Genomic DNA, 27,833 nt, shown 5'->3' on the forward strand with positions numbered 1-27,833 from the left:
CATAGACTTTCTCCTATGTCTGGGATTCCTTGGGCCTTGGACACCTGGGACAAAACTTCACCTTATCCTTCTCTCTATACTCCACTTCTCCTCCCCCCTACAATATTGTACAGGTGTATACAGCATCTTTATGTATCCTTATAAATATTTATTCCCTGTAGTACTATGGAAAAGGAGAGAATTTTACTTGTACATATTTACTAATCTATTTATTTTCCTAATGATGTGCATGTAGCCATAATTCTATTTGTTCTGACGATTTTGACACCTGTCTACATGTTTTCTTTTGTCGTCTGTCTCCCCCTTCTAGATGGTGAGCCCGTTATTTGGCAGGGACCGTCTCTATGTGTTGCCGACTTGTACTTCCCAAGTGCTTAGTACAGTGCTGTGAACACAGTAAGCGCTTAATAAATACAATTGAATGAATGAATGAGAGTCAAAATGCCTTTGATGTCTCTTGAATATAGGAAGCAGCTAGCAATTTCCCTCTTCTCTCTATCACCCCTCCCACAGGGCCTTCAATTACCAAAATTAAGAATAAGTGCTCAGGTCAAATAGAACTGCTTTGTCTACACAGGCCATCCTAAGTAAGCTGAGAAGCAGCTTGGTCTCATGGATAGAGCATAGGTCTAGGAGTCGGAGGGATCTGGGTTCCGATCCTGACCCTGCCACTTCTCTGTTGTGTGACCTTGGGCAAGTCACTGTACTTCTGTATGCCTCAGTCACCTTATCTGCAAAATACGGATTATGACTGTGAGCCCCAAGTGGCACATGGACTGTGTCCAACCTGATTAGCTCGGATCTACCCCAGTGCTTAGTACAGTGTCTGGCACATAGTAAGTGCTTAACAAATACCATAAAAAAGTACATGTTCCCTCCTAATAATTTGCTTTTTAGTTCTGTTTAAGACTCACACATGCAGAAAAGCTTGAACAGTACATATATCATCTAGACCCACTTATAGTCTGAAGATTAATGTCACATTGGCGTCATCCTCAACTTCCCCGGAATTAGTAAATCTTCTCCAAATTTACTAATTCGGACTTCTATCTTTTTCTCTATCCTTGCATCATTGAACAGTGTGCTCCTTGGCAAGAGAATAATTCAGAGATGGCACTGGGCTCTTAGCTGAAGGTAGATTTACCGGGTTCAGGCTAGTACCTAAACTTTGTTCTAATTGAGGCTACCAGTAATTAGTCGACAGTGCACTGCTGAGTCTGAAAAATAATCATCTTCACTGCTGAGTCTGAAAAACAATTCATAATCATCTTCATGGTGCCTTTGGTATAAGCACAGTCAGTGTATAGGATCAATTAATTGATGACATTTATTGAGCACTTACTGTGCACAGAGCACTGTACTAGGATGGGAGGTTCAAGGGCTTTCGATAACATTTTTTCCCAGGAGATATAGGCTAAGGTAAGTTCCAAATTCCTCCTGATATCCTTGAGCATAATTAGGTTAATGGTGAAAGAGAAGAAGGATCACCCATTAACTGAGTTTTCCTTTCATCTTGTTTTGTTAAGAAACCACAATAGAAATGTCATGGAGATGACTTGGGTCAGTCATTCATTTTCTCAGGGTTGCATGTGGTTCAGTTTGGGGCTAACAACATATCTATAATTACTGCCTATTGATTTTCCTAGAAGTTGAAATGTGAGATCAGCAATACAGTACTTACATGAAAAATTAATACCGATGGACAAGTGATTGCAAAAAAAAATAGATAAAACAACTCAATAATAGAAAAAAAATTTTAAAGCCAACTGGGTCTTAACCTTATCCCAGGCCTTAATGTGTGGGTGTTTTGGAGACTGATTGTATCAGTGAAAAAGCTTTGATTTTGATATTGTCCATGAAATATACTTCAGTGCTTAACCATTAATTGTTTGAATTGATGATAGTAATGATAATAATAACTGTGGTATTTGTTAAGGCACTGTACTAAACACTGGGGTTTAGTACAAGCTAGCTCTCTTCCTCCCTTCAAGGCCCTGCTGAGAGCTCACCTCCTCCAGGAGGCCTTCCCAGACTGAGCCCCTGCCTTCCTCTCCCCCTCGTCCCCCTCTCCATCCCCCCCATCATACCTCCTTCCCTTCCCCACAGCACCTGTAGATATGTATATATGTTTGTACATATTTTTACTCTATTTATTTTATTTGTACATATCTATTCTATTTATTTTATTTTGTTAGTATGTTTGGTTTTGTTCTCTGTCTCCCCCCTTTTAGACTGTGAGCCCACTGTTGGGTAGGGACTGTCTCTATATGTTGCCAATTTGTACTTCCCAAGCGCTTAGTACAGTGCTCTGCACATAGTATGCGCTCAATAAATACGATTGATGATGATGATGATGATGATGGGGTAGATGCAAGTAATTGGGTTGGACACAGTCCGTGTCCCATTCAAGGCTCACAGTCTTAATCTGTATTTTCCAGGTGAGGTAACTGAGGCACAGAGATGTAAAGTGACTTGCCTGAAGTCACACAGCAGACGAGTGGCAGAGCTGGGATTCGAACCCATGTCAATGATTAAACCTAGCAGGGGAAAGGTATTTAATTCAAGCTTTATAAAAGCCTTATAATCCATGCTCGATAAATGCTCAACTCAGCAATCTCTGCATAACAGACAAAGTCCTTGGAGGAGCTCAATTTGGTCATGCGAAACCTGCCCTATTGAGGATGTAGGAATTCCTCAATAATAATAATAATAATAATAATGGTATTTGTTAAGTGCTTACTATGTGCAAAGCATTGTTCTAAGCACTGGGGAGGTTACAAGGTGATCAGGTTGTCCCACGGGAGGCTCACAGTCCTAATCCCCGTTTTACAGATAAGGTAACTGAGACACAGAGAAGTGAAGTGACTTGCCCAAAGTCACACAGCTGACAGCAGAGCCGGGATTTGAACCCATGACCTCTGACTCCAAAGCCCGTGCTCTTTCCACTGAGCCATGCTGCTTCAAACATGTCCTTCACCTCGGTTTAAGTTTTGCAGCTGTCATTTCTTCCCCTAGGATTCCAGGAGTGAAAGAATGTCTTAATTTAATGGTACAAATACATAATTAATTCAGATTTATGTTTCCTGACTCATCGTCCTCCTCCTCATCTACAAAAACCGGCAATTGTTATGGATCACAGTAATAGTGCAAAGCACTTATATGTGAATTTCTTGATTTCTTACTTATTATGTATTTATTAATAGCTGCAGGAGGCTAACGAGATGACTGGAACTCAAGATTGTAAGTACCTATTTCTCATCCCCATCAAAATATATTTGCTCTTTTCCTGAACAAGTTATCCAAAGCCATACCAAAGCCATAACTACTAACTGACCTCTCATGTCTGAAATCGATTTTTCTATTCAGTGAAAATCCAGGCTCATCAGAACACAAAGAGCTTGTCATGTCAGCGTTTTCTCTCTCTTATAAGTGAGTATGAGGCTGAGGGGGCAGCAGTGTCCATAAGCTACATCTTTAAAGTTTTTGCATTCTGTTTTCCTCAAAGAGCAAAAAAGCCCCAAACCTCATATAATCACCTTGCAAATTACCCATTAATCGTTTGAATTTCAAAAATCTGTGGTCAGCCTTCCTTCCTCTTCCATGGGCCTGCTGCCTTATGTTTTTGTTGTTGTAAGAGGACCTGAGTTCTAGTCTCAGCTCTGCCACTGGACTGCCGTGAGACTTTGCGTAAGTCTCCTAACCAAATTATGCCTCAGTGTTCTCATCTATAAATTGGGGATAATAATATCAAAGTTATTTCTCCCTCTCCCCAGCAATTTGTGAGGACAAAAGAGTAATGTTAAAAAAAGCACATTGTCCAGATAAAAACCAAGGTACAAATCCAAACTATTGTACATAAAGGTGTTCCATTGTTGAGAGGCATTTTTTCCATCTGTCTTGCTTCTCTAGAATGTAAGGCAAAAACATCTCTATGCTCTTTAAGACTTCCACACAGAAATTAAAGAATGGAAGCATCTGCCTTTGCCAAAATAGAAAAAACCTCCAAACTTCATATAATCACCTTGCAAATTAACAGAAGCTCATAAACTAAGTGTCCTAAATATTAGGTCAGGCTACAAATAGTAGGCTTAAGAGCAAGAATTTTAAAAAGCATGGACGATGAAACTCAGAGCCTTGCTATGGGTGGGGAACCTGTTGACCTGTTGTTTTGTACTCTCCCAGGTGCTTAGTACAGTGTTATGTACACAATAAGTGCTCAGTAAATAGTGTTCATTGATTTTCCATATAACTAATACTCACTCCTTTAGCCTGCACCATTGTTCGTATACTGGGAAGCTGGAGAAAGATGTATAAATAACCATTAATGGTTTGCAAATTTGAAGAACTTGATAGCTTTTCAAGTCTATCTATTCAGGCTAGTTTAAATCCGTGCATCTGTTCTAAATCACAAGCTATGAAAATGAGTTTTCACTTGGTGTAGAAATCCTCTGGATTCCTAGAAGAATGAGCACAGAGAGGAGAGGGAGAGTCTTAAGGTCATCCGTCTAATGATGCCTGTTCATTTGTTTTGATGTCTGTCTCTCCACCTCTAGACTGTGAGCTGGTTGTGGGCAGGGACTGTCTCTCTTTATTGCTGAAGTACTTCGCCAAGCACTTAGTTCAATGCTCAATAAATACGATCGAATAAGCACCATCAGTTATTTGGTTTTTGCTTCTGTTACGCTAACCAAGACTGCATGGCACTGGAGCTTCTTTGAAGATGATATTTAAATGAAAATTTGGTCTTGGCATGAATCCATTTGGAATAAACTCAGTAACAAAGTTCCAGCCTCAGGCTAGTCATGAAAATAAGATCCACAATGTGCCGAAACCAAGACTGTCCCTCGTTGAATTGTTGTGATGTTTAATGTCTGCAGAGCCTGGCACTGTTATCTCTTTTGCCTCCTTGTCTTTTCTAGTTTATGAAGCTTTTGCTCTAAAAGATCCACTCCTTTCTTGATAGCAATAAGCTGGTCAATCCCCGCGATTGACTCCTTGTTTTTGGCTGGGATTCAGCATTGTGAGAGGCTTTTTTTTTTTTAACCATAAGCAAGTCAATCCACAGCCATGATATTATAAAGAAAAAAGAAAAAAAAGAGGATAAAACCTGCTGTTAAAGTGGTCCTACCTGCAGAAACTGATTATAAATTTATTCAATGGTCAGAAGAAAGAGCAGACCAAGGTCATATGTTAGGGTTTTCATCTTGCCACAGAACTGATGCATTGCAAAGCTTACAAAAGTCTGCAGCAAATGAAAGGATGAAACGGGATGAGGTGAATTCAGTCACACATATGGTCTTCACTCAATAGGAATATGAAAGAGCTCAAACGCTTGGAATGACCAAGTGCAATTATTTTCTTAAGGGAGAGAGTTCTTTACTCATATACTGCAGCCTTCATATTATGTTTAACACCTAAGAATGTATTTACGAATACAAATATGAATGACAGTACATCATATATGACCGTATGTGGCATATTGTACATTTAGAAAGACAAAGTCAATCCACAGCCTTGATATTATAAAGAAAAAAGAAGAGAGAAGCAGCGTGGCTCAGTGGAAAGAGCACGGGCTTTGGAGTCAGTGGTCATGGGTTCAAATCCCAGCTCTGCCAATTGTCAGCTGTGTGATATTGGGCAAGTCACTTAACTTCTCTGGGCCTCAGTTACCTCATCTGTAAAATGGGGTTTGACTGTGACCCCCCCGTGGGACAATCTGATCACCTTGTATCCCCCCAGCGCTTAGAACAGTGCTTTGCACATAGTAAGCGCTTAATAAATGTCATTATTATTATTATTATTATTATTAAAAAAGAAAAAAAGGGGGGATAAAGCCTGCTATTCAAATGGTCCTACCTGAAGATGTTGATTATGAATTTATACAAGGGGCACAACTACAAACCAGCCTGCGCACTTCACTCCTCTAATGCCTGCTCAATGTACCTCGATCTTGTCCATTTCACCGCTGACCTCTCACCCATGTCGTGCCTCTGGCCTGCAGCACCCTCCCTCTTCATATTCATTCAGTCATATTGATTGAGCGCTTACTGTGTGCAGAGCACTGTACTAAGTGCTTGGGAAATACAAGCTGGTAACATATAGAGATGGTCCCTACCCAACAACGGGCTCACAGTCTAGAAGGGGGAGACAGACAACAAAGCAAAACGTATGGACAGGTGTCATGTCATCAGAACAAATAGAATTAAAGCTAAATGCACATCATTAACAAAATAAATAGAATAAGTAAATATGTACAAGTAAAATAGAGTAATAAAACTGTACAAACAATATATACAGGTGCTGTGGGGAGGGGAAGGAGGTAGGGTGGGGGGGATGGGAGGAGGAGAGGAAAAAGGGGGCTCAGTCTGGGAAGAACTCATATCCAACGATTACTCTTCCCACCTTCAAAATCTTATTAAAAGTACATCTCCTCCAAGAGGTCTTTTCATAACTAAGCCCTCCTTTCCTCTTCTCCCACTCCTTTCTGCTTTGCTATGATCTCCTCCCATTATTCATCCCTCCCTTAGCCCCACAGCACTATGTAGCTAACCTTAATTTATTTATATTAATGTCTGTCACCCCCCTAGACTGAACAGCTTGTTGTGGGCAGGGCATGGGTCTGTTAGACTGTTGTGCTGTACTCTCCCAAACACTTAGTACAGTGCTCTGCACAGAGTAAGTGCTCAATAAATACAACTGATAGATTGATCCAGTTCATTTTCATTTCTATTCAGTTTCGCTAACGTTCTGATTCTGAATTTTCCGTGCCTCCATAATTACTGAAGCCTGTCTAAACGTAGCTCAATATTTATGGCTTTCAATTAACTGCTTTAATTTAAATCATCAGTTTTGTGCTACTGGTAGGAGTAGTCTGTTAAAATATAGTTGTTTTAATGCACTTGTCTCTCCCATTTTGCCTTCCAGTGGATCATATTTGCAGGAGCAGACACCTATGGCTTTTCTCACCACGTTCATCCACATCACCATATTCCATTACTATTTTCTGAGCACCTACTGAGTGCTAGGACACTGTATTAAGCTGCATTGTGACTGCACAATAGAAGTAAAGGCCTCAGTCTCTCCCTGGAAGAATTACCAATTCAGTGGAGAGACAGAGATAGCAAATTTTGAAATAGACGATAGGAAGAGGAACAAATGACTGCAGAATCTCCAGTGAAAAGAAGAAGATGAGGCTAAGGGCTGACACTTGAGAACCTGCACGGAGAACTTGCTTCTATTGCCAGTGGTTTGCGTGGGACCACTGCCATCTCTTCCCTGGCAGTCATGGTCTTACTAGGGAAATGGAGGGATAAAAGCAAGTATTGGGGGCAGAGGTGATTAGGAGGCTCAGCATTTCCCATGGTTTAAGCTACCATCTCCATGTGGCTGACTCCCAAATTAATACTGTTAGCCCAGACCTCCCACCTCCTCTCTAGTCTCACATTTCCTCTGGCCTCCAGTGATCTTCATTATTGATCGTACTGGATCCTGCACTCCAAGAAACACCACACATATGAGAATTTAAAAGAGAAGCCGTGTGGGCTAGTGGATAGAGCACAGGCCTGAGAGTCCTAATCCTGGCTCCTCCACTTGTCTGCTGGGTAAGTCACTTCGTTTCTCTGTGCCTCGGTTTTAAAACGGGGATTAAGACTGTGAGCCCCATGTTATATTGTACCCTCCCAATCGCTTAGTACAGTGCTCTGCACACAGTAAGCACCCAAAAAATACGACTGAATGAACGAACATGGACTGTGTCCAACCTGATTAGCTTGTATTTACCTCCAGTACTTAGTATAGTGTCTGGAACATAGTAAGTGCTTAACAAATACCATTAAAAAGCACTTGGAAAGATTCCTCCGGCACTAATTCATTCATTCATTCATTCAATCGTATTTATTGAGAGCTTACTGTGTGCAGAGCACTGTACTAAGCGCTTGGGAAGTACAAGTTGGCAACATATAGAGACGGTCCCTACCCAACAGTGGGCTCACAGTCTAGAAGGGGGAGACAGAGAACAAAACAAAACATATTAACAAAATAAAATAAATAGAATATATACAAGTAAAATAAATCAATAAATCACTAATGGCTTTTTGCAGACAGAATGTTGCAGACAGAAAATAGTAATTGTTCAGCGTATTATGGGTTGTAACACACAGAGTTATGAAATCTACACTCTATAAAATGTATAATCTGTATGTTCCCTGTGGGCAGGGAACATGTCTCCCAGCTCTATTGTATTGTACTCTCCCAAGTGCTTAGTGTAGTGCTGTGCACACCGTAAGCATTCAGTAAATTCCATAGATTGAGTGATGGAAGGAAGATAAATCCTTGTTTGACAAAACTCACAGCTCTACCCACTCCTCTAGTGCGTGTTTTACATGAACGACAAATGCAGTAACGTGGGTTTGCAGTGACGGTGACTCCAAACGGAGGAAGGTAAAAGTTCAGTGGTTTCTTTCGAGAAATGGAATATTCTAAAGCAATGGGGCTCTGGGGGGGAAGACTTTGGGCTGTAGCAGTGCTGAACTGCCATCTGGAGCCCATTTATCAAGCTGCAGCCCCAATCTTTGAAAAATGATGGAATGATGTCCCTTTCCCTACCATCACCACCACCCCACCACAACTCCACTGAGTTAAGATAGGTGACCATATTATTACCCTGATTATTCAGACATTCCCTTCCATTTACCCATTTACTTTCATTGCAAAGAAGGCTTTCCTTACTCTGAAGAAATTTCAATTGAAATGAAAATTGGGCTTCTGCAATGTAATACTCTCCCCACAGTGTAAAGCTTATTTTGTGATAGTAGAGGCGGGTTTGCCAAAGACAAGTGGAAGAAAGTCTAGTGTATCCTTGGAAATGCACTTGAGTTCTTTTTTCAACAGTTTTACCCCAGTACTCTATTTAAATCATGACATTTCTCCACCATCCACACCTAACCCACGATATTTGACCTAGACATGATAATATATATCATCCCTATATAGCAGTTTTACCAGATGTTTTGCAAGTCCCTCAGCTAGTCGATCATATTTATCGAGTGCTTACTGTGGGCAGAGCAAGGTACTAAGCACTTGGGAGAGTATAATTTAACAGATGCATTCCCTCGCTATTTACATTTTCTAATCCTTACTTCTCCCCCAGAACAACACAACTTGAACGCTTCACTCCTCTCACGTTAACTACTCACTGTGCTTTGTTCTCATCCCTAACTCTCTCTGCCAGCCTTTTGCTCAGCTCTTCTCTTCTGTCTTGGAACTCCCTCCCACCTCACTATCAGGCAAAACTACTGTGCTGACCATCTTCAAAGCTCTCCTAAAATCACACCTCCTCAGGAGGCCTTCTCTGACTAACCTCTTTATCCCTCCAACCTGTTTTTCCCTTTCCTCCTACTTCAGCATTTCCATGCTACCTAAAACACTGTTACCTGCTTCTCCAACCCTCACCCAATAGCACTTTTATACATATCTTTGAACTCTATTGCTTTCCCCTGCATGTAAACAATTCTCTTGTCTGTCTCCCCCCTTTTTTTCCCCTCTCTTGCCCCCCAACACTGTTGTAAACTCCTTGAAGCCACAGAGCATGTCTACTTACTCTGTTGTACTCTCCCAAGGGATTACCACTGTAAACACTCAATAAATCAGAGTGATCAATTGACTTAGAAACACTACCTGTAGGTGTTCTGGAATCTTTTCTGCACACAAAAATCTAATGGTTGGCTGTTTTCAATGGAATCTATAGTCAAAAAATAGTGAGGCCACTTATTTGAACTGTCCCCTGAATGCTAGGTAGCTCACACTGGAATTTTTTATACGTATACCAAGGTTTTCAAGGATTTAGTCAGGGTTATCCCAGTGTTTTATAGATGAGTATCAAAAATGGGAAGAAAGATCAGTTTAAGTCAAGAGGATGAGCATTAGAAGGCTCTTCACCTCTTCCACTAACTCACTGAGTGACCTTGAACTCACTGCACCTCTCTGATCCTAAGTTGCCGGCGTTATTAAAAAGAAAACATACAACTTCTCATTATTTCACAGAGACGGTGTGAGGCTTAATGGGGAATGTTCTGTCGGGCCCAATGTAGTCTTTGGAGAACTTAAAGGGATTATGTTATTATTTAATCTATTTGTCCAGATAGTTTGATTATCTCTAAATTGGGGTGAGACTTTCAAAAGACCAGTCTCCTTCAGTTAAATCAGATGTTCTTCAGGAAAATCTTATTCCACTCCATCCCATTTGTTTTCCAAATACAAACTGCCTAAGGCTTAAAGAAAAATAAAGTAAAACAGGTAAGCTTCTTTTACAACGTATGCCAACTCTCCAGACCTTCTGAGACTTTCCTATCTCTTCCTCACAACCCTCCTGAAAATTCTTCTCTGCCAGGGGCCATTTCCTGACTAATCTCTCCTTCCAGGTCAGGTCAATGCAGCAACTACCCTTGGCATTTATGTTTACACCAACATCTTTACCACTGCCCTACTCTTACAACAAACCGCGATAGCCTTGTTCTTTCTTCCTCCTGGTGTTTTCCCCAGTGCTTGGTAGTAGGAGACGCTCAATACCATTAATAAATCAATACCATTACTACTCTCTCCCTATGCTGTACAGAAAATGCTGTATTTTCTCCATGCGACAGCCCAAGGCTGACTGACACCTCACTGTGCTGGAGCAGAGTGAAACAGCCAGAAGTAAGGGAGGGCGCTTAGGAAGAAGCACTGAGGACATCTTGTGCAGTGACTTCTAAGCGTCGTCTTAGACTGTGAGCCCACTGTTGGGTAGGGACTGTCTCTGTATGTTGCCAACTTGTACTTCCCAAGCGCTTAGTACAGTGCTCTGCACACAGTAAGCGCTCAATAAATACGATTGATGATGATGATGCAGTGGACAAGCGTAGCAGAAATCCGCAACATAGATATGGCCTATCTGCAGATCTGACTCAAAACCTGCACGCATCATTAAACGCTATCATTTCCCCTACCTGTAATTCATTTGAATGTCTGCCTTCTCCTCTAATAATAACAATAAGAATTATGGTATTTGTTAAGCACTTACTATGTGCCAGGCACTGTTCTGAGCACTGGGAGAGATACAAGGTAATTGGGTTGGACACAGCCCCTGCCCCACATAGGGCTCACAGTCTTAATCCCCATTTTACAGATGAGGGAACTGAGGCACGGAGAAGTGAAGTGACTTGCCCGAGGTCACACAGTCGACAAGTGGTGGAGCTGGGATTAGAACCCATGACCTTCTGACTCCCGGGCCTGTGCTCTATCCACTAGACCACACTGCTCTGGACTGTAAGCTTCACTTAGGCAGCAATCATGTCTTCAACTCTATCATCATCATCATCAAATTTATTGAGCGCTTACTGTGTGCAGAGCACTGTAGTAAGCACTTGGGAAGTACAAGTTGGCAACATATAGAGACAGTCCCTACACAGTCTAAAAGGGGGAGCTATTAGCTATTAATAGATTAATCTATTAATAGCTATTAATAGATAACTCTATTATCTTGAACTGTCCCAAGGTAGTTTCACAGTCCCTGTTCCACAAGGGCAGCGTCCCCTCCCAAGCACTTAGTACAGAGCTCTGCTCACGGTAAGCACTCAGTAAATTCCGTTGATTGAATGAAAACAAACCACCCTTCATTTCACCGTAATTTAGTCCAGTCGCATTCCTTTACTGGAAGTGGGGAGAGTTTTGCTCGAATGAAGGTTGCAGCATCAGAAGAAAAATGTGTGTTTGCCGATTCCCTTTCCTCTCACATGCACAGCGCTCTGCAGAAACAGCTGCTGAGCTGCAGAGTCCCTTCATCACAATTCCTCAGTGAGGGTAAACAGACACCAAGCATGTGTGGGTCTAATGTCAAGAGCGCTGACATTCTGCCGCATGCTCATATTTTACAGGCAAAGAGATGGCCCTCTGGTTTTCCAGAAATACCGTTTTTGAAGAGAGCATGTGGCAAACAGGTCTTTGCTAAATCATCGCTGTTGTGAAAGGCATTGAAAAGGACTTTAAAAAAAAAAAAATAAGCCACTCTGGTATCGGGAGAAATGTGCTCATTATCTGGATGAGCCAAGTCTGAAGGGCTGTTTATAGAATATAGTCATGATAGCCGAAATTTGAGCACTTAACTGCACTTAATGATCAGTATGTCACTGCCGTCTCATGCGCTTTCCTTCACAGTGCCAATTAGCCTGTATGCTATCGCGGAAGGACCGATTTGAATAAACAGAGCCTTAGAAGAACGCCTTCATGACCAAGTACGTTTTTATACTTACTATAGTTGTATATTCTAGAATATGTATAGTATAGAAGATGAATGCATAAAGCTGAAAGAGCCTAAATACATTGAACCTGATTGATCCTCTGCAGTTCCAGGAAGGATAGCAACACGCTTCCTGAAGGCATTCAGGGGACAATGCATCCTCTTGCCCTTCTGCAGAATTTTCCACTAGAACCGTTTGCTCAATGCACCTCTCCTCTCCCAGAGACCCAGTTGGGGAAATGACAAAGGGAATGGAGCATCAGTGACCGCATTTTCCGGGTAAGTGTTCCAGCAGCAGTCCGACCCACTTAGCCTAGTTCCATTCCACAAGGGAATTTGCCATGATTTATCATTGGTTCCCAGCCTAAGGCACACTTATCCTATACTATCCTATACTTATCTTATACTGTCGCACTCATGATCCTATACTCTGCCATTTCCCCTCCACTTCTCCGTAAATGGGGGAAGAGGGCAGCTGTGACTTTCCCCTGCCTGTTCTCACCCTTGCCAGAGGGGCAGAATAATAATATTAATAATGATGGCATTTATTAAGCGCTTACTTTGTGCAAAGCACTGTTCTAAGTGCTGGGGAGGTTACAAGGTGATCAGGTTGTCCCACAGGGGGCTCACAATCTTAATCCCCATTTTCCAGATGAGGTAACTGAGGCACAGGGAAGTTAAGTGACTTGCCCAAAGTCACACAGCTGACAATTGGCGGAGCTGGGATTTGAACCCATGACCTCTGACTCCAAAGCCCGTGCTCTTTCCACTGAGCCACGCTGCGGATTCTACCCCTGGTTCCGCCATTTGCCTGCTGTGTGGCCTTTGCAAGTCTCTTAACTTCTTTGTGCCTCAGTTATCTCATCCATAAAATGGAAATTAAGACTGTGAGCCCCATGTGGCATGTGGACTCTGCCCAACCTGATTAGCGTCTATCTATCCCAGTGCTTAATACAGTGTCTGGCAAAGCCTTATTGAAGGCTTATCTTCTCCCACTCCCCTCTGCATTGCCCTGACTTGCTCCCTTTGTTCATTCAATCGTATTTATTGAGCGCTTACTGTGTGCAGAGCACTGTACTAAGCGCTTGGGAAGTACAAGTTGGCAACATATAGAGGTGGTCCCTACCCAACAGCGGGCTCTTTGTTCTTCCCCTACCCCAGCCCTACATTACTTATGTACGTATCTGTAATTTATTTATTTATATTAATGTCTGTCACCCCTCCCTAGACTGTAAGCTCATTGTGGGCAAGGAATGTGTCTGTTTATTGTTATATTGTACTCTCCCAAGTGCTTAGTACAGTGCTCTGCACACACTAAGTGCTCAATAAATACAAGTGAATGAATGAATAGTAAGTGCTTAGCAAATACCATAAAAAAGTCAGGCTTACAGATACCAATTCCCTTCAGTTTCCATATTGTCTCATATTCCATTAAAATCACAGTGCTCTGTATTGTACACTAAGATCATGAAGGAGTTCAGAGTTCACTCCATCTCAATTAGTACCAGTCCGAGACTTGGGCCTTAGACAAGTTCGGGTCCGTGGAATAAAATGGTTTTCACTGGTTGTTTGGTGGACATGAAGTCATCAACTATACTATACTTTACATCAATTTGGTGTAAAATTCAGCCAAAAGGGGCTGAAGGTCTGCTTTGTGGACCAGACCGATAACCCTATCCCCCTACGGATTTTCCATTTGTACCCATGGAATTGCCAGTCAGAGGACTTCCCTCTCTGGCCTGTCTTTCTTAATAAATGCAATTGATTAAATAATTGATTGCAGCCACACTGAAGCAAGACTGAACCAACTCTTCTCTGTAGGAACAAAATGTGCCCCTCTCCTAAATCTTAAAAGGCACCTCGCAATTAATGCTGGATGGAGAGAGTCAAATCCAAAGACTGGGACAGGAAGCACAGTTGAGAAGAATTTTAGAGGATTCTGATTTCTGGAGTCTGGCTTTTGGTATTCTTCTCATTTGTAAATGTTGTGCAAATCTGGACTGTTTCAACTATGGTAGTTCTAGTTAACGATCAGTGGTTCCTAGCTGCATTGTGGCTGTTGTGTGCAAAGGAAGTTGATTTGGCTTCTGCTACGGCAACTAGTGAAGTGGAATATGACTGTCACTTTGCACAATCCATCCCGTGTGATCAGGAGAACTATGTTCTAAGCACGGGGTAGATATAAGATAATCAGATCGGATGCTGAACCAATCAATGGTATTTATTGAGTGCTTACTGCATGCACAGCACTATACTAAGCACTTGGGGAAGTAAAATACAATAGAGTTGGTAGACATACATTGATTACCTCTAAACTGGAAAATAAATTTCAAATGAGCTGAAAAGAGTCCATCTGAAAGGCACTAGGCGTAAAAAAATACTATAAAATCCACTGGAGGCCAAGTGCTCTTTTGTCCTTTAAATTGAAGTATGTATGAGATCCTTGAAAAAGCACTATCTGAAATTACCATGTGTCATAAGAAGCTGGTGTGGTCATCTGCCAGGAAGATGCCTCATGAAATTTCACTATTGGTGCCCCAGTAATACCTGTTTAGAAGAAATATGCTAGAGAAAGATCACGATGCCCTGGGGCTGTCATGTTAGTACCTATGACTTTGCTCTCACACCCCCAGAAATATCGCTTTAGAAAAGGGAACCCCCCTCGCCCCCCCTCAGAGATGCAATCCCAGTGGGATAAAAGCAGAGGCTTCTGCCACAAAATATCTATCCTTCTCAGTATGACTCATGTCCAGAGATTGTTAAATTTTTCAGAGCTTGTTTGTCCCACTTCTCCCCAAACTAGATTTTTTTTTAATATGCCTGCATTAGCAAGCACAGCTTCACAAGCCTCACACTAGCAGGGATGCTCAGAATCCGGTTGCTAGGCAACTAGATGCTGCACATTGTCGCTCCCATTCCATTCTGATGAAAGAGACAGGAGCATCAGTAGCTTTCTGATATTTTTGCTTTTACTTAACAGCTGCAGGAGAAGGGGAAGATGATAGGCACTAGGAAAGACGTCAGAAAGGGATGAAAAGGGGAGGGACAGTTGCAATGAAAAAATCAGAGTGAAGGAGCTTGGAAGGGAGCATATGAATGAAGTTGAACTTGAACGAAAAATAATAGATTGAACCCAAAACAAATGGATGAGGTGTGAGTGCATTTCATATATGTGCATAACTTTATACTCTGTGGCATGGCCTAGTGCGTCGGAAGGACCTGAGTTCTAATTCTGATTCCCTCACATGTCTGCCGTGTGATCTGGCAAGACAGTTGGCTTCTCTGTGCTGCAGTTACCTCATCTGTAAAATGGGGATTAAGACTTTGAGCCACATTTGGGACAGGGACTGTGTTCAACCTGATTAACTTGTATCTACCCCAGTGCTTAGAACAGTGCTTGACACATAGTAAATGCCATCATTATTACCATTATCACTTCGCCTACCTATAATTTATTTTAAAGCATAGTTCCCCCATTAGATTCTAAGTTCCCTGAGGAAAGGAATTGTGTCTACCAACTTTATTGTACGCTCCCAGTTGCTCTGCACACAGTAAGTGCTCAGTAATTTTTGTTGATTGTGTGTGTGTGTGAATTTTTTTTTTAGTAATCAATGTTGTGACTTCTAAGAAAATAGCCAACCCCTATTAGGAGTATACGCTCCTGATCAGCATTGAAATTACTCGCATTAGTTAACAGGACTTCCCTCAGTCTGGAGGTCTGGAGATCTTTTTACATCTCTGTCCCAAATCTGAATTTCTATAGGACTCAGAAATACACTTCTGAAGAATATTTTGAACTGCCTTTCAGAGGCACCAGATGATACCAAATGAGGTCCTGAAGGAAAGTATTGAAATGTCAGTGGAAAAGATACCTATAATTCACTCCAGGTTTGACATCCTACACTATTCTTCAACGTGGTAGCCAGCAATGATCAGAGGGACCAATGACTGGTTTAAAGAGAAGCATGAATTTCCCAATTTAGCATAAAGGTGAACAGGTACAAATGGCAGAAAATGCCTCCATCTTGGGAAGAGAGGAGCAATGGTGCTCAAAGGTGAACTCAATGGTGCTCTTTCCTCTTCACTCATTCTATCCTAAGTGCTGCTACTAACTAGTGTCGTCCTTGGGAAAAGCCATTCAGATCATATCACCGACCTCTCACGAAACGAAACCTCCTTACCATTGACTTTAAGGAAATTTTCCCTTCTATCTTCCCACCCTCTTCTCTCACTACACCTCAGCTCTCGTTCTTCCAGCTGTTCTTTGCTCGATTTCTCATGCCCACAACCCAAACTGCTCGTACCCTTGCTTCCTTCATGGAACTTGTTCCCCTTCTCATCTACCAATCCACATCCTTCTCTATCTTCCAATCCCTCCTTAGGAGGGCCTCTCCCCCTCCTCCACCTTATTCACCTCCTCCAAAATGTAATCCAAGATTAATCCCCCCATGACAACTCTCCAGTCACGCCATCAGCCACCTAAGCACACATGGGTACCTATTTTTTTCTTTCAATAATGGCTTAGTTGTGTTGATATCATTTGCATCTCTGCTCCTTAGAGTGGTTATTTGTCTGGTTTTATACCATGCAAGGGCTCACAGTCTTAATCCCCATTTTACAGATGAGGTAAATGAGGCATAGAGAAGTTAAGTGACTTGTCCAGGGTTACACAGCAGATAAGTGGCAGAGCCGGAATTAGAACCCCGGTCCTTCTGACACCCAGGCCCATGATCTATCCATCAGGCTACACCATTTCTCAATTTTCAGCTGCCTGGGCCCTTGTCCAGTACCACTATGGAACAAGGTGCTTTTCTGTTCAGTTGGTACGTTTTATGGACCAAATATCTCTCTCTTCCATGATTCAGCATTAGAATTATTGGGGACCCGGGAGGGGAATGTAAGGGTTATGGATGTCGAGGTTGGGGTGCAACCTCAGGGTTCACCCTGAGGAAATGCTTTGTGATTGACCAAACTTGTGCCTACTTCTTCAAAATGGCACCTGTGACATCAACACTTTACATTCGATGCCCAGTATAATGCATCTGGCGTCACACATATTTTCTCAACTGGAAATCATGGGGTCTGCCAGTGACCTATCTTATCCTCTTCATGTTAGACTGATTCGTCTAACTCGTTAGACTATAAGATCCTTGGGGTAAAGGACTATATATAATCTATACTGCATACCTGAAACTATGCTATTCCTGATGCCATTATGATAATAACACTAATAACAGTATTTGTTAAATGCTTACTATGAGCCACACACTCGACTGAACTCTGAGGTAGATATAATCAGATCGGGCACTCTCCGTCCCTTATGGGCTCATTGACTGTCCCATGATTAATAGCTCAATGTGTCCATGACTGAACTCCTTATCTTCCCTCCCAAACCCTGCCCTCTCCCTGACTCTCCCGTCACTGTAGACGGCACTACCATCCTTCCCGTCTCACAAGCCCGCAACCTCGGTGTCACCCTCGACTCCGCTCTCTCATTCACCCCACACATCCAATCCGTCACCAAAACCTGCTGGTCTCACCTCCGCAACGCCGCCAAGATTTGCCCTTTCCTCTCCATCCAAATCACTATCTTGCTGGTTCAATCTCTCATCTTATCCCAACTGGATTACTGCATCAGCCTCCTCTCTGATCTCCCATCCTCCTGCCTCTCCCCACTTCAGTCTTTACTTCACTCTGCTGCCCAGATTATCTTTGTGCAGAAACGCTCTGGGCATGTTACTCCCCACCTCAAAAATCTCCAGTGGCTGCCTGCCATCCTACGCATCAAGCAAAAACTCCTCACTCTCAGCTTCAAGGTTCTCCATCACCTCACCTCCCTTCTCTCCTTCTCCAGCCCACCCCGCAGCCTCCGCTCCTCTGCCGCTAACCTCCTCACTGTACCTCGTTCTCGCCTGTCCCGCCGTCGACCCCCGGCTCACATCCTCTCCCTGGCCTGGAATGCCCTCCCTCCGCACATCCGCCAAGCTAGCTCTCTTCCTCCCTTCAAAGCCGTACTGAGAGCTCACCTCCTCCAGGAGGCCTTCCCGGACTGAGCCCCCTTTTTCCTCTCCTCCTCCCCATCCCCCCCACCCTACCTCCTTCCCCTCCCCACAGAACCTGTATATATATTTGTACAGATTTATTACTCTATTTATTTTACTTGTACATATTTACTATTCTATTTATTTTGTTAATGATATGCATATACTTTAATTCTATTTGTTCTGACGATTTTGACACCTGTCTACATGTTTTGTTTTGCTATCTGTCTCCCCCTTCTAGACTGTGATCCCGTTGTTAGGTAGGGACCATCTTTATATGTTGCCAACTTGTAGTTCCCAAGCGCTTTAGCACAGTGCTCGGCACACAGTAAGCGCTCAATACATATGATTGAATGAATAGCTGAACTTGAAATAGATTCTTTTTCTTTAGGCATTAACTTTCTCACTTTGTGAATATTTTCCTGAAAATTCAAAATCTTTAGTGACATAACTTTGCAAAGGAGTGAACTATGCGGTCACTACCATATCATTATGGTGTAGCCCGTTATTATTCAAGTTGTTATATCATGGCACACTATTAATCTGATAGATTTCAAACTCCTTGAGGTCAGGGATAATGTCTACTTTCCAAAAGACCTAGAAGAGAGCTCAGTGCAAAGTAGGTGCTCAGTAAATACTATGTGTTGCAGGACTGTGAGCCCACTCTTCTAGACTGTGAGCCCACTGTTGGGTAGGGACTGTCTCTATATGTTGCCAACTTGTACTTCCCAAGCGTTTAGTACAATGCTCTGCACACAGTAAGCGCTCAATAAATACGATTGATTGATTGATTGTACTTTCCAAGCACATAGTACAGTGCTCTGCAAACAGTAAGTGCTCAATAAATACGATTGAATGAATGAATGAATGGATTGACTGATAACATCTAATGAAAAGCCACAGGAAAACTAAGGTCAGGAAAATGAATAAATGGGTTTGGTGAGCGGAATTGTTTCACACCCAATTAGCGAGTCTTGAAGCCGTTACGGCTTTCTATACGGTAGTTCATTCAGGGCCAAAATGAATGCACTCGGAGCACTGCACTTGCCAACACTTAAAGCTTTATCATCTAAACTTGTTCAGAGGAAACAAGACAATTAGGCAAACTCAGCTAATGTGTTTTCCAGGATATCACTTTAAGGGACATTCCCACCTCTAAGCAGCCTTTTAGAGCCAGCCACCCCAGATCCACTTACATAAACTCCGCTGGCTCCAACTGCTTGTTTTCACATCCCTCCTCAGAGGTCTACTTCATTCACAAGCCGATTTGTTCTTGAAGCCAGGATGCATTTTTCTCGAGCGAGCTGCTATGTGGCAGGGGGTTCCTGTCTTTTCGGCAGAAAGCTTTCCTATTTTTTTCTAAAGGGTTCAGTGCAGTGAGCCCTGCTAGACTGCAGTACAAAATGGCTGCAGGCACAAACAATCCACTGAACTCCTTAACCTGATACCTTGAAATGGATTTTGGACTCTCTCAGGGGCCAACAACACAAATCACGATCATGCCGGGGCAGGTTGTATGGTTGGAGACTCTCACTGTGGTTTCTGCTCTGTGAAATGTGTTTATTTTGATTTTCTTCATCATACTAAGCTGAAAGCAGATTTCATGGGTGAGACTCAAGCTACCCAGGAAGGGCTCTAGTCTGTAATTAGAATGTCCCCTATTTTTGTAGCTTCATAAGTAGTAACTTCTCCATCTCTCATCAGTGTGGTGAGTTCTATTTTAGGAGTGGACTGAGCAGTGGAATGCTAAGAGCGGCATCAATAAAAGCAAGAATTCTGCATTACAGAAAGAATATTTCATCCACTTATTTTGCTGAACAGCATACCTACTTCCTACATTGCAAATGGACAATATTTCACAGTCAGGGTGGTAGTTAAAGGTATTTACTGAGCCCCACAGGGTGCAGTGTACTTTACTGAGAGGTTGGGAAAGTTCAAAAAAAGCCCATAAGGAGCTTACATGCCAATGGGGGGAGCAGATATAAAAAATACCATTAGTGCTTATAAATAGGCTAAGCAGAATTGACTGTACAATCAAGTGTGGGTGTGCGCGTGTGTTTGTGGAGGAGGTGTACATATATAAATATGTAAATGCTACAGGTGGCTGATACATTGATATGGCTCGGGGTATTGGGATTGAGGAAGGCCTTCATGGGGCAAATATTTTGTAAACACAGGAAATTTTGCCTAAATTCTAGCCTACCCTTGGGAAACTGGTAAATAGTGGATGATGCCAGCTTAAAATGATTCTCTTTGGGAAAGGTCAAAGTGGGGCAGGGCGCAGGGCATCCAGGGGGCAGAATTGAAAAGGCAAGAAAGACCCAGCAATAAAGGACCGAAGATGTATGGAGAGAAAGAGGTTGGAAGAAAGAAAAGGTGGAGTTGGGAAGGAAACAACCAAGATGGAGAGAGAAATTGGAGATAGAAAGGAGAGTTCGGAGAGCCAAAGAGAAGGGGATAGGGAGACAAAGAGAGGGGAAGGGGGGAAATGAATAGGGATGTGGGAAATGGTTGGAGTAAAGGGGAGCCTAATGACCGCCCCTTCAGATACATACAGACACCGACACACCCAGCACATGGATGCCTGGCTCCTGACAGCAATCAATCGTATTTATTGAGCACTTACTGTGTGCAGAGCACTGTACTAAGCGCTTGGGAAGTACAAGTTGGCAACATATAGAGACGGTCCCTACCCAACAGTGGGCTCACAGTCTAGAAGGGGGAGACAGCAGGGCTTCTCCTTACTGACTGCCCAGGGAGACACCCTTGCCCAAATGCAGACCGGTGCCGATGCTGACATCTGTCTCACCCTCTAGACTGTAAACTCGTTGTGGGCAGGGAATCTGTCTGTTACATTGGTATTTTGTACTCTCCCAGGCACTTAGTGCAGTGCTCTGCACACAGTAAGTGTTCAGTAATTTGACTGGTTGGCTGACGGACTGATGCCTGAGAACTGCTACCTGAAAGGCTTGGGGGTGGCACTGGTGTCTGGAGACTAACTGCCACAGGTTGCCATAGTGGAACCTGCTATTCCAGGACCGTGACTGGGGTTTCCAGCATGGCTGAATGAACATTTTCTAGACACCCCAAAATTTCCCTTCAGTGTTCTCTCCTAAGGGCTTAGTACAGTGCTCTGCATGCAGTAAGCACTCAATAAATACAATTGATTGATTAATTGACCTGGAAAAAGCCTGGTCAGAGCAACTGTGCCAGTCGCCGTTGCCCTGCTCGAGAAGAGAAGGGTGAAACAGTCCTTCTCTTCCCCAGTGCTGACCATAGCAGTCACCATGGCTACAGTCACCATCCTCCACAGGCAGGGAGAACGAGGTCTCGGCAGCCTCCTTTTAAACGCTTTATGTGCGTGAAGATGGCTTATATCCACTCCTTAACTATTTCTTTACCCCAGCAATGCCATTTCTTTTAGCCTTCCTATAAGTGGCTAATTTTCCATCTTCTAAACCATTTCTGTCATTATGCTCCAGACCTGTGGTTGCTTTCTGAGAGCAAATCAGTGCAAAGTACACAAGTTTGATAATAAAAGGATTCAGTTCTACTCTCATACAGTCAACCAGTGGTATCTACTGAGTGCTTACTAGGTGCAAAGTACTGTACTAAACGTATGGCGTTGTGCAATAGAACAAGTAGACACAGTCCCTGCCCTCAAGGAGCTATCAGAGTAGTGGGAGAGACAGACAATAAAGATCACTACACGATAAGTATTTCTCTAAGCAAGGCTAAATTCATGTTTTCCTTCCCTACTCTTCCTTCCCTACCCCGCCCTGTATACATCTTCTGTGCTAAATCCAGGTGGGCTCTTCCAGAGTTGGGTCAGGATCATCATCAATCGTATTTATTGAGCGCTTACTATGTGCAGAGCACTGTACTAAGTGCTTGGGAAGTACAAATTGGCAACATATAGAGACAGTCCCTACCCAACATTGGGCTCACAGTCTAAAAGTCTAAAAGGATGAGAGTCATAAGAGCCTGAGGAGAAGAGAAAAGTTCTGCCGAGCTGCAGATGAAGACACCAGGATCAGAGCTAGCATGAGCATTAAGGTGTAGACCAAAAAAAAAAAAAAAAAAAAAATCAAATCATAAAGCGGCAGACAGCTGGTATTTTCAGGGGGAGGAGAGGGTGATGGCAGCCATTCATGCCATTTCCATGCCACTTCATCATTTAAGTACTGCCAGCCTCTCACAGTGCTTAATCATCATAGCTTATGTCCTAAGCCCTGGATACAAGGTTATCAAACTGAACGAAGTCCATGTTCTACCCAGGGCTCACAATCCATCTTATCCCCATTTTACTGATGAGGAAACTGAAGTCCAGAGCGGTTAAATGACCTTCCCCGGGTCTCACAGTAGGCCAGTTATAGAGCTAGGACTATAACCCAATCTGCCCCATTTACCTGAGGTAGACATTCACCCATATACATTTTGTTATCTGTCTCCCCCGTTCTAGACTGTGAGCCCATTGTTGGGTAGGGATTGTCTCTATTTGTTGCCAAACTGTACTTTCCAAACGTTTAGTACAGTTCTCTGCACACAATAAGCACTCAATAAATACGACTGAATTAATATCCCGCTGTTCCTTCTTCTCCCCTTCCTGTAATTTTATTTCAATGTCTATCTTCCACATCACATCCTCTTGCGGGTGCTTGCTCCCTTTGTTCTTTCCCCTCCTCCCACCTCCACAGCACTTAGATACATATCTGAATTTTATTTCTTTGTCTTGCTGTCTGTCTCCCACCCTCTAAAATGAGAGCTTGTTGTGGGCGGGGAATGTGTCTGTTCACTGTTGTATTGTACTCTCCCAAGCGCTTAGTACAGTGCTCTACACACAGTAAGCACCCAATAAATACGACAGAATGAACGAATGATCGTGTCAACTCTGTTGCGTTTTCCCAAGTACTGGGAACTGTGCTCTGCCCACAGTAGACACTCAAGAAATAGAGCTGATGGATTGCTTGGTTGAAAATAGCGAAAAGGAGAGAAATGATGATAGGGAAAGCATTAGAGGAAAAGGAAATAAGTAATAATTAGATAGAGAATGGATTGTTCAATAGAAGAGAGTGGACTTGATTAGGAGAAGGGGGATAGGCAGGAGAAGGTGTGTGGGTGAGTGCTAACAACAGCAGCAAAGGTCACAAAAAATATCGTCTCCTTCTAGAATAATTCATCCTGGATAAAAAGCACTGCCTAATGTCACAGAATAGTCAGGGCTATAGGAGAAAATACAGACTTTGCTGAATCCAAATTAATAATACTCTGTTCTCCCAAGAGCATAGTATTGTGCTCTGCACACAATAAGAGTATTGTCTTGTTCTATTTTGTTCTCCCAAATACTTAGTATAGTGCTCTTCACACAATAGGCACTCAGGAAATTTAACTGATTGATGAATTACAAATGTAGAAAAGGACAACTAAAAAGAAGTCCTGTTGCACCACGTGGCATTTCAAGGAAAATTGTTCTGATATTTGTAAGGAAACATCAATAGAAAGGGAAAGGGTAATAAAAATAACCTTTGGTGACCAGGTAAGAAAAAATTAGGAAACACTGTAATCATCAGCAGTTAGATCCTGCTTTGTGCCACCTTTAAATCCAATGTCACCATTTATCAAAAATCAAACCGTCATAATAATGACAGGTTTCATTTTATGGTCTTAAAAGAAATGGAAAGTAAATCTACAAGTTCATTCTACTCAGCTGTCCTATGGATATTTTCTGAGTGTAATGCAATTGCCCACACCTATAAACAATTGCATTGCTAAGTACCCTGCTATGAAAATCCATTCCCTGCTAATTCTCAAAGAGTTCTGTATCCCCTGCAAGAGTTAACAATACCAAGAAATGAAACAAAGTTATACTTATTTAAAATTAGTTCATCCAGAGTTTTTCTTAATGTGGATCTTTTTTTCCTCTCCCCATTTTTTCCTCTCTTTTGTAAAAGATGCTAGATAGAATCATTGGGGAAGCCAAACATATTATAATAATAATGATGATGATTATGATACTTATTAAGCACATATTAAGTGCCAGGAACTGTGCTAAACCCTGAGGAAGACACAAGATAATCAAATTGGAGACTGCCTCTAGCCTCATGGCACTCATAATCGAGGAGAGGGAGAACAGATATTTAATCTCCCATTTAACAAAGGCAGAATGGACACACCCGAATGTAATTTCTGTGGAGATATCAAGTGGTTACTGAATATAGATCAAGTGTTTCATTTGTCATGTTGCTCTCCAGCTTCCATTAAATACAAAATTTTCCTCAAAAAGGCTATTAATTCCAAATGGAGGTTAGAGGAATATAAGACAAAATTTCCCAGCTTTTAGGAACAGCTAGCTATTAATCATGCAAATGATGACAAAATTTAGATACTCAGAAAGACTACTAGAAATCAAGCACCCATTTACGGATCCTGCTAGTTAACAAGAAGATTTTTCTTCCTGTTAGAAGAGGGGGGAAAATTATTTTTATGTAAAGACAAATTCATGTTTTTGAAAAACAGTTTTCCTCAGGGAAAACCCCACCCACAAAAACTGTTTACTCAATGATCTTTCCTGGCATAACATTTTTTTTTATTTTTCTTTAGTACCTTCCGTCTGAGAACTTCAATATGTTGTATGAGTATTCTTTTAACCGAACCACAGCCCTGTATGATAAGCCTGATTAAATCATTTTATACAAGAGCAGAGCACAAAGAAAATGTTTAAGCCACAGCGTTACAATACAAGTTAGACACAGACCCAGGGCCCAAGCCCAGCCCTTAGACTTGTAGAATTCAAACTCACCATTAACCCTTGCCACATATTCAAGGTCAATAGGAATATGAAAATGCATCCAACATGTTGATAACTGTGTGTGGATGAGAGGGAAAGCATTACAGGGTGAACTGTGTTGTGACAGTTTCCAGAACTTTGCTCTAATCTTTCTGGACTGTTCTGCTCCCACATTCTTCAGAGGAAATTTACCGCAGTTCATAGGATAAATCAAACCACTCCACTTCTCTCTGACTCATACTTAAAAACTTCCCAATTAACAAAAAATTGCCACACATTTTAAACAATTATGCTGAATGTGTTACTTTTCAAAATGTCATGCTTCAAACTGTCTTTTATTAAAAGAAAATTACCTTCCTGCCCATTCGTGCTTTCTCCTTAAATACTTGCAAAACTGTGATAGGATAAAATGCATGCCTCAAAAGAAATATATTTGTACTTCCCAAGTGCATAGTACAGTGGTCTGTACACAGTAAGCGCTCAATAAATACGATTGAATGAAGGAAATATCAACCAACCAGTTAATGCTTTTTCCACAGTATGTCCTTGGGCACTTTCTGTCCATTTTGTTTTTGACATGCTTTCGCCAACCTCTAAACTCTGGGCACCTGGGTACTCTGACCTGCCCACTTTGCATACAGTAGGCAATATTCACCAGTGGAAATCTCATTTTAATTCGAGATGACTGAATCAAAGTTGTTCAATGTGCATAATTAGTGAACTCAAGCCCCTTTGGGTCTATGCATTAGAAAAAAAGCTATTTATAACTGACTCCAAAGCCTTGCAGCTACTTGCTCTACCTTACCTATCAGCCTACAGACATTACATACAGACACAATTCCTATTAATATCTGTCTCCCACTCTAGACCAGGAAGTGTGCCTACCAATTCCATTAGATTGTACTCTCCCAAGTGCTTAGCACAGAACTCTGCACACCATAAGTGCTCATAAATACAACTGATTGGCTCACTTCACCCAATAATCCCTAATTCATCCTCTTTATTTCTTCCAAGCCAACCTTCTAATTGTACCTTGAGCTTTACTCTCTCTTCTCCAGCCCTACATTCAACAAAAACTCTATTACATGAGGTACTAAAGAAATATTCTTAGTAATTGCGGTATTTACTAAGTACTTACTATGTGCCAAATACTGCACTAAACAATGTGGTAGATGCAAGATAGTATGTTTGGTTTTGTTCTCTGTCTCCCCCTTTTAGACTGTGAGCCCACTGTTGGGTAGGGACTGTCTCTATATGTTGCCAACTTGGACTTCCCAAGCGCTTAGTACAGTGCTCTGCACACAGTAAGCGCTCAATAAATACGATTGATGATGATGATGATGATGATGAAGATAGTTTGGCCTAGTGGACAGAGTACGGGCCTGGGACTCAGAAGAACCTGGGTTCTGATCCCAGCCCTGCCACTTGCCTGCTTTGTGACCTCGGGCGAGTCACTTAACTTCTCTGTGCCTTAGTTTACTTCATCTGTAAAATAAAGACTTAAGACTGTGAGCCCCACATGGGACAGTGATTGTGTCCAACCTGATTTGCTTGTATCAACCCCCAGCACTTAGTGCGGTGCCTGGCACATAGTAAGTCCTTAATAAATACCACCGTTATTATTACTATTACAAAATCACCCACAGTACTGCACTGTCCCACAAGGGACTCTTAGTCTAAGAGGGAGGGAGAGCGGGTATTTCATCCCCATTTACAGATGAGGAAACTGAAGCAGAGGGAAGCGAAATGACTTATCCAAGGTCATACAGCCGGCCAGTGGCACAGTCAGAATTAGAATCCAGATCTCCTGACCTCCAGGACTGTGCTCTTTCCACTGGGCCATACTGCTTGTTATTGTTTTGAACGCATAATTAACATCGATCTATCAATTTGAAATAGTGATTTGTGAACAAATGACTGGGCAGCCAATGTGGACTCCAAAAGAATCAAACTCAAAACGATTGTTTACCCATTAAATTCAATATGCACATAGCCTTCAGAGTTAATAGTTATTCCCAAAAAATGGGAATCCCCATAGCCCCGTAGTTGATAGTTATTCCCCCAAAATGCTAATCGGACACTTAGTAACAATAATAGAAAATCTGAGATTAAAAACTTAATATCTCAATAGGTCGTGTAATTTCATTTTCTTATTGCAAACCCTGTATAGAAATAGCTCTATTCCTTGTTTGTGAAAGATTGACGAGATTGCACATATAACATGCTTTGGGCCCTCTTACAATATCCACAGCTGACTGAAATTCATACGGGCATTCTTCAGGTGCACAGAAGGAGAAAAGTTCTTGAACACGGACGTGAGTCAGTCCATCAGTGGCACTGTGCAACCATTCCACGCAGAAAACTAAATCTGAAACGAGTGATTGTCTTGGAACAGAGGATTAAGGATGATCTTCGAGACTAAGAGAGTGAAGTGAAATGGCAACAGGTACTTTGGGTATTAAATATAACAGTGCAGCAATAGATAGGAATGCAGCCTGGCCTAGCAGGAAAATCCTGGGGCTGCGAGTCAGGAGACCCAAGTCCTAGCCCCGCCTCTGCCACTTGCCTGCTGGATGACCTGAGGCAAGCCACTTAACCTCTCTGTGCCTCAGTGTTCTCTTCTGTGAAATGGGCTTAAGGGAGAATATTCATAACATAAACATGAACAGGCAGGCAGGCAAGTGCCGAGCTGTGATTAGAACCCAGGTCCCCCGCCCAGGCCGATACTCCTTCA

General features: G+C 42.3%; 1 long non-coding RNA gene across 2 annotated transcripts; it reads left to right on the top strand.

Moving 5' to 3' along the window:
* Nucleotides 1-361: 361 nt before the first annotated feature.
* On the top strand, nt 362-27,625 carry LOC119937036. Of its 2 annotated transcripts, none has more exons than XR_005453907.1 (5): nt 362-396; nt 3,204-3,240; nt 12,190-12,266; nt 12,379-12,550; nt 27,381-27,625. It is a non-coding gene; the product is annotated as an uncharacterized LOC119937036 (long non-coding RNA). The 2 variants fall into 2 exon arrangements; XR_005453908.1 differs by lacking the exon at nt 362-396 and adding an exon at nt 2,454-2,551.
* Nucleotides 27,626-27,833: the final 208 nt, after the last annotated feature.

The sequence above is a fragment of the Tachyglossus aculeatus genome, chromosome 14 (genome assembly GCF_015852505.1).
Source record: "Tachyglossus aculeatus isolate mTacAcu1 chromosome 14, mTacAcu1.pri, whole genome shotgun sequence".
NCBI lineage: Eukaryota > Metazoa > Chordata > Mammalia > Monotremata > Tachyglossidae > Tachyglossus > Tachyglossus aculeatus.